The 8,412-nt window shown below is 37.3% G+C and overlaps 1 long non-coding RNA gene across 1 annotated transcript; it reads left to right on the top strand.

The window, feature by feature from the left end:
• Window positions 1-209: 209 nt before the first annotated feature.
• Window positions 210-1,084, top strand: LOC113024019 (uncharacterized). The gene is made up of 3 exons (XR_003272629.2): window positions 210-260; window positions 573-697; window positions 791-1,084. It is a non-coding gene; the product is annotated as an uncharacterized LOC113024019 (long non-coding RNA).
• Window positions 1,085-8,412: the final 7,328 nt, after the last annotated feature.

Here is an 8,412-nt window from a genome sequence, read left to right as displayed (position 1 = left end):
AACAATACTGCTAACTCAAGCAAACTAACCTAACTAAACGAGACAAAGGGGAAACTTAAACAGTGGCTGATCAGCCAACAAAAACACAGAAAGGTGTAGAACACACAAAACCCAATTAAAACTAACATAACAAATTTGATTTCCCCCCATGCTCCCCAGTAGTGGTATGACCCAATTTGCAGGTCTCCACATAAGCTTGCTCCGCCCCTATTCCACCTTTCAGCTCATCAACCAAGGGACTGGGAGCAGCTGCCACTGAGGTAACTCAGAAAACAAAGAAAGATTAAATCAGACATACATAACAGTGAAAACTAAAATGTGTGCACTTATTTTAGAATACAGTATTATGTAATTGTATAAGTAAATTCATTCTAAACTAAAACCAATTCTTTATTAGCCTGTAAATTAAATCCTACATTTAAAGAAAGAAAAATATAAGTGTAGTGTTATGGTTAAGCTTCTGATGTTTGGTAGACATTAGCACTGTGTGGCTGAAACTGCAGCCATCACAAGTAGATTCAATTATTCTAAAATTACCTTAAAAGTGTTTTAACTTTAATTATTTAACATAGGAACATCCGTGAGGTACATGAGGGGGACATCTTTGGTTGCCAGTCTTGAGGAACACCATATCCATATATGAGGGATGGAGGGTCCAAATACTTATTTTACACTTAATAGAGCGCTATGGAGAAAAGTGAGTATTTCTTGTACATAAACTAAATAAGTTATAAGTTGTTTTTTTTGTTTGTGTTGGTTTGTGTGGCATTTTCACTGTGGCTACATTTAGGCTTCTTGGTCAGAAGAAGGACACTCCTGGGACACTGCACTGTGCTGGCCCAAGTAAAATGACTCCAGTGGCAGCTCCTAAAGTGTTTGCGCTGGGGTGATGAAAACAAAGAGGACCAGTCAAAAATGTTTGATTTCTTCTATTTTTCCAAAGCTTCTGCTCTTTGTACTCGTTTATTTTACAAGAAATCTACAGAAAAGTAAAGTTTTTGCTTATCCAATTTAATTACCTGCAACTGTTTTTGCTTTCAGCCTAACTTCAGGAATAAAGGCAATTTTAGCATCATGAATAGTAGATCAGTTTCCATGTTTAAAGGACTGCCATGGCACAGGACTTCAATGGATACACACAACAACAATTAAAAAACCTAAATATTGGGCAGTTTTTCAATCAGTATACTGAGTGTCATTGTGATTATAAAAATAAATATACAGTTTGTGTGTACTCAGTTTCCATATCTTTAAAAGATGCATGCACATTATATGTCACTCATTCAAGTGACATCTTCAGTCATATGCACATTATAGATGCATAAATAATAACATTTGTTTAAATCTATTGCGAAGTTGGCAAAAAGGTTTGTACAACCTTGTGACAGTGTAAAGTGTATGAAACATAATACTTGATCTTGGTTTAGTCCATCTCCTAACAATTAATTGCCAGCATTCACAACCACAGACTGGTCTACTTTGTTGTTGTTTTGTCCTCTCTGAGCAAATGTCAGGCATAGTGTTGGAGCTCACAGCTTCAGGATTACAGACAACTTAACATTAACCAAACAACTACGACTCAAATATGATCAAATGAATGAGGGCTCATTTAGCTATGGAAGCGTAAAATGTTGCTCATAAAGGTGCATGAAATGATCTGAGAGGGAGATTCCCTCTTGCCACTTTTCCAAAGTGTTGATGTATGTTAAATACTGAAAAAATCATCAATTCATTAGTTTTTGTTTTTTTTTAAGTTAAGAGTTTTTACATGTAATTTGTTCTATAAACAGAGCTGGCTTTACATAGCATGTCTTTATGTGTATTAACATGTACATGTTATGTAACCAAAGACTAATTTGAAATAATTGATATAATATAATGAATTATATACTTTTTTTTTACATGCATGTAACTTTAATTGATATATTTTTTATGAATTTGCTGTCCATGTTTTATGTATCATACGGCAATAAAAAGATTTTTTGAGAAAATCTGTTTTGAATCTAGTTTTCATTAGCTGAATTTTATAATAAGTAGAAATCTTAACCCAAATATTAATGGTAATATAACCCATGTGATGGGTTCTGACTTTCGACCCAATGTGTGGTAACCTCAACTTCAAACATTGGTCAATTTAACCCAATTTTTTGATAGATATCCTAACCCAGTGTGCTGGGTCAAACCAGTAACCTAACCCTGTTAAGTTGAAACAACCCAGCGTTGGCTCGATCCATATTTGACCCAGCATTAGGTTACTGATTGGGTCATTTTTAACCCAGCATTTTTAAGAGTGTACAACAACAGCAGCAACTATTGCATACACTTAACTACTAGGGGTGTGACGATACACAAAATTCACGGTTCGGTTCGGTTTGATACTTTGGTGTCACGGTTTGATATTTTTTCGATACAAAAAAATGTTCATGCCTTTTTAATTTGTCATTTATTCAAATTATAAATATATATTTTAACTCAAAAATACAGTTTTTAAATTTAATGTTGCTGTAACAGCAAAATAATAAAAAATAAATAGATCTATCTGATCGAGAAATCACTCATCTTTGGAAAAGAGAGTTTATTACAGAGAAAGGTCTCTTTCCAAAATAAAAGCTATACTATACGCTTCTTCTGGGCTATATTCTCAGCGGCATATTAAACATTTCAGGTCCCCATAAGGACTAAACGACTCAGGTAAAGTTTGTAGCATGCGTGCTTGTTGTTTTTGTCTGCTTCCACTTGTCTTTGCACTAGGATGATGTCGGCGTAAATGTGCAGTCATATTCGTTGTGTTCCCACTAGTGCTGTCAGTGTTAATCTCGTTAAAATGACGTTAATGCCATAACGCGGCAAATGTCCGTTAACAAGTTACCGCGGATCGCCCTGTGCGTGGGGCTGGACGGCGTCAATACTTTAACAAGCTAACTGCGCTAACGCACTAGTTCCCACCAATTGAGCATTGCGTGGCACATCCGACATACTGTTTTACTTTTGTCCATGACGCGCTTACCATCAGGGTCATGCTTCACATGAAAATCAAAATAGTTCAAAACGCCAGATCTGAATGAGGGTGGGGGAGGTTCAATTTGGGGTAGCGTTGATCCGATATTACGTATCGGTATCGGTCCGATACTGACCTAAATTACTGGATTGGATATTGGAGAGAAATAAAAAATGTAATCCGATCCGAAGTATCACAAAATCACCTCACAAAACGCGCTACTTGGCGTAACCCAGCTCGGTGCATCGGAGCACTATGTGTCACGTGATAGAGCGGTTGTTGTCTGCGAGAGCTGTCGGCGGTCTGTTGGAGCATTTGGAGCCTCCCTCTCCTGTTATTACTTCAAACATGAAACTGATCAATGATCAGCTGATCGGCTTTTCTGCCGCAAGTCCCGTCTTTCTTGTTTGTTTATTGCCCACTTTGTGCTAGAAAGAGGAGACCAGCGGATAAACAACAGCAGCACGTTTAAGCGTGATAAGCTGTTGTTAGACTGTATTTAATATTCATTTCTAGTATCAGCTGATGTTTGCTGGAGCCACGGCTGTAAACCTGCTGGTCATGATATTGGTTTGGATATGTGGTGAGAGGGAAACATGAAGATGAAACCAGGAAATGTCCTTACTAAATCATCAGAGCTGAGCAGGTGATGGAGAAACAGGTTTACCTTTTAGGTGACATGAATGAGTTAAAGTTATGAACTGTTTCTGAGAAACAAATAACACCAGGATCCTTTTTCTATGTAGCTGACAGCTGGTCAGTGCAGGGGCGGATCTAGCAACGTTTTGTCGGGGCCAGGTTGGGCATTAACAGGGAAAAGGGGACACAAAGAAATATTTTTCTTTGTTATGTCATTTAAAAATTTTGAATAAAGAATTATCTGAATCTTACAACAAAAGTGGTCATCTGATTAAATGTATAGAAATCCATTATTGTATATAGTAACTAATAAGTCTAATATACACCCTAGTAAGCTATAGTACTTTTTCCTTTGGGAAGGTACCATCTGTGCAGTCTGCAATTCTGTTGAAGAAAGATGTTGAATCTATTTAAATATTGTAGAAAAATAATTGATTTCTGTGCATTTGTTTTATACGTGCATTAAATTAAAGTTGATTACATCGATTAAGGGCGGGGGGTGGTTCCCTAATATTTTTGCTGGGAGTTGGCAACCCTATTAGTTAGTTTGCCTAATATTTCCACTAAGTACTCTTTAAAATACCAGAATAGGGAGGATGGTGTAAGTTTAAATTTATTAGATTGATCAGTGTTGCTGAACTATAAAATGTTTTGGGTGCAGTGTACAGTATTTTTTGCATACAGGTATAACAGAATACCTTCAGTCTCTTGTTTTTTAAAACTTGAGTATGAACTTATACAAAATGCAGCAAGATATTTATAAAAAACTGTTTTATTGATTACAAAATACGCTATATCGGATTCATATCGGTATTGGTCAGTGTTGGGTAAGTTACTTTAAATTAGTAACTTAGTTACATTACTAGTTACTTCTATCAAAAGTAACTCAGTTACTTCAAGTTACTCGTTACTTTCAGAGTAACTAGTTACTAGGGAAAGTAACTTTGGTTTTACTCAGAATTCTCTTGTTAATGTGTTGCTTCCGTAACTGGATACCCAGCAAGATTGCCAGTCTTCTAGCTTGCTTACTTGCCACAAGTGCACTGTGCCACCTACCAATAGAAAGGAAAAAATAATGTGCACATTTCCACGAGAGAAATCCCACGCCTGATTCTATCCTAGCTTGCTTTTTACATCCAACACAACAACTGCAGTCGTGGTGCTTTCGATTGTACTCAGAACTCGGAAATTCTGCCTTCTGAATAGAAAGATGTAGTTAACACCAGACTGAAGATGAACTGCATACAGGGCTGGACTGGGACAAAAAAATCGTCCCAGGCATTTTGACTAGAGACCGGCCCGCCATTATAGGAAAAATCATAAAGCCTTTGAATGAAAATAAACACTGTTGTGACAGTGATGTACACTGTTCTGATGGTATATATGTATCAATCTATCAATTGTTTGTTGTAAGACTTAGAAAAGGATCCCGGTGTTATTTGTCTCTCAGAAACAGTTCATAACTTCCCTTCAACTCATTCATGTTAACTAAAAGGTAAACCTGTTTCTCCATCATAGCTCTGATGATTCAGTAAGGACATCTCCTGGTTTCATCTTCATGTTTCCCTCTCACCACATAACCAAACCGATATCATGACCAGCAGGTTTACAGCTGTGGCTCCAGCCAACATCAGCTGATAGTAGAAATTAATATTAAATAAATTCTAACAACAGCTGATCAAGCTTAAACGTGCTGCTGTTGTTTACCGCGACATCCGCTGGTTTCCTCTTTCTGGCGCAAAGTGGGCAATAAATAAACAAGAGAGAAAAGCCGATCAGCTGATCATTGATCAGTTTCATGATTAAAGTAGCAACAGGAGAGGGAGGGGGAGAGAATGAGAGAAGAAGAGGCAGCTGTGCAGCAAAGACACAGAATAACTCCAGCTTTGTGTCTTTTTCATTGTAGCTGAAGTCCGGGACAAACTGTGTTCCTTTTCACCTCAATACGAAACGCATGATATTTTCTCTGAATACGAGACGATTCTGTTTTTTACGGGACGGTTGGCAACTCTAATAATTAACCTTATGAACAAAATAAAGTTCAACATCAGTAACATAGCACCCACCCAGCTGTATAGAAACTCCGTCATGCTAGCTAGCACGCACTACAAAAAGTCAGCATATCGAAAATAAACTCCACCTAAACTTGGTTCATATCTGACCCAGATGGACTGCAGGTTATAACTTCTTACCTGAAGTTCAGTTCACCTGACACTCTCGGACCAGCGGCCGCTTCGGGTCTCTCCTCTTGCCTCCCTTTTCCTTCATCCACCTGCTAGCTTCCACCACTTGCTAATGTTATTGAATCTGTGGAAGCTCCGCGATAGCCACCACACGAAGTAACGAATAACGAGCCTATCTAAATCCCAGTAATGAGTAACGCGTTCCCGGTTTTGGCATAATAACTAGTTACCGCGCTCGTTACCACAATAATAACGTAGTTACTGTAACGCGTTATTTAATAACGCGTTAGTCCCAACACTGGTATCGGCAGATATCCAAATTTATGATATCGGAATCGGTATCGGACATTAAAAAGTGGTATCGTGCCATCTCTAATGCGTACCAAACCGAAAGCTCTGTATCGAACGGTTCAATATCGATACATGTATTGTTGCACCCCTATTAACTACTATAAAGACAATGAAGTGTTGTCTTGTTTCTTAATCTGGAACTCTGTTTAGATATTTGAAGATTTTTTTTTTCATGCATCTACTTCTTAAGAATAAATAAAACTTTTTATTTACTTTGATATCTCTGTGATAGATTTTTTTTTTTTGTGAGCCTCAGTATTATTTTCTTCATTGGAAGGTCATCTTTTTCTCGTCACACTGACAGATGGTTGAAATGACAGCTCTCAAATCTGAACAGTAAAATGTGAACCATCTGTTTGCACTTAAATAAATGAACACTGGAACAACACACAGCTGCCTAATAAACTAAGTGACTAATGGAAAGCTTCACAGTGTGTTTTAGAATGACTAGATTTTGCAAAACCTTCCTTCTATACTTAAGTGAAAAAAACATAATACTAAAAAAATGAAATAAATCAGAAACTGTCAAATGTTTTCAGGTTTGGTATCACCAGGTCCCACTTGTTGCAGAACACCAATGGAAATTTTTATGATCCTTTGTCTTTCAGATTGCCCTGTTTTCTTTCTGCCACTGCCACCATTTTCTGACAGTCTTACTCCTTTTCTATCTGATTTACGGTTGTTCCTTGCCTGTATTATCTAGTTCTGATAAATACAGCTTTCTAACAAAGTGAAATCACTTGCAGCAAAATCATGTTTTCAGGAAAGTTCCAGTGAGCTCGACCTTCCTCGAACTGTGTTTTTCTATTTTCTCAACTCTACATACCTGAGGGGGAGAGTGCAAAATCTGAATGACTCTTAGAAGCCACATTAATAGGAAAATATACTAAAGGTGTCCTTTGAAAGAGTGAAAGACAGAAAGTAAAGAGGAAGAAACCTGGAGACTGAGCACGAATATCTTATAATGCTTCCCAAAGTCTTGTGAGAAACTTTGGCAAAACAATGAATAGTATATTTCAGGGTAGGGATCATTTTAACTTTCCCTTGGCACACAAATTGCTGTAGCGCAGGGATATTAATTTTTTTTTCTGCAATTTAAGTCTGGAGGGAGAAAAGGAATAACCTTTCAGTGCAAAATACAGAAAAATCTGTAGAAGTAATATGTAAAAGTTTCAGAGTGTGCTTTTGAAAATCAAATTTTGCATTTTTCAGAGTGCTGTAATTTTCAGAGGAAAGCAGTTTCAGAGCTTTGAAGGATGACAGTGTTTGAATAAGTACTATTGTTGTGAAAACAGAATCAAACAATACAACATACTCTATGAAGTATTTCTTATGAGCTGAGCAAATGTTTTGTTCACAACACAATAAATCAAACGTCCACCAGGGATGCAAAAGCATCCCTTAGTTTAAATGTGAATGCAATCCTCATTACCAGATTGTTTTGTTGTAAACCTTTGGATCACTTCACTTAGACAGTAGCATCTTAGCTTGACACCTCCGCCCTTTTCTTGCCATTTAAAAGTGGCTAAATTCAAATCAGGTATAGTTTTAGATTTTTTATGACTGCTGTCACAACTTTATGATCACATCAGGTATAAGATAGGTGTTGATTTTCCTTCCTTTGAATACATTTATATTTAGAGGTTACTGTTACAGTATCTGACAACAGCTGCATTGCAGCTAATCAGAAAAACCTGTTGAAACTTGAAATGAAATAAAACCTGTGCACAGCTTTTTAAGAAGTATTGAAAGAAAAAACAGTAAAAAGTAACGTGCTAAAAGTTAAAGCAAGTGAGTTTTAATGGAACCTGTTGTTGGTAGTCTAAATTCATCACCAACTTCAACTCTGCCTCACTGCTTCTGGAGGCTGATAGATAGGATTGCTGCTCATTGCTCTTTTCCTGTGCCCACACCCAGAGGACACGGTGATGGATGATTGGCGGAGGACAGCTGGTGCTCTGCCTCTCAGGAGGGTAACTAATAGAATGGGGGCAAGTGGGCTGGTGCAGTGAGTACAGAACCAAACAGAATGCCCCAAGAACAATTTTTTTTATTTCTTATCAGCAGGCAAAAATAACCCTCAGACCTCAAAGTTTTTTTTCATGGCTTCATTTTTATCTGCTAATATTTCAGACAGATTAGGTCACGAAATAGATGATGATTATACCTTGGCGGACACGCTGCATAAAAATGAATGTTTTTGCTCTTCTCAGCAGGTCACACATGAACTGTATCTCACAC

This window comes from Astatotilapia calliptera, chromosome 1 (assembly GCF_964374335.1).
Source record: "Astatotilapia calliptera chromosome 1, fAstCal68.1, whole genome shotgun sequence".
Classification (NCBI taxonomy): Eukaryota; Metazoa; Chordata; class Actinopteri; order Cichliformes; family Cichlidae; genus Astatotilapia; species Astatotilapia calliptera.
The sequence above is the reverse complement of the archived record's forward strand: the minus strand, read 5'-3'. Positions and strand labels throughout refer to the sequence as shown.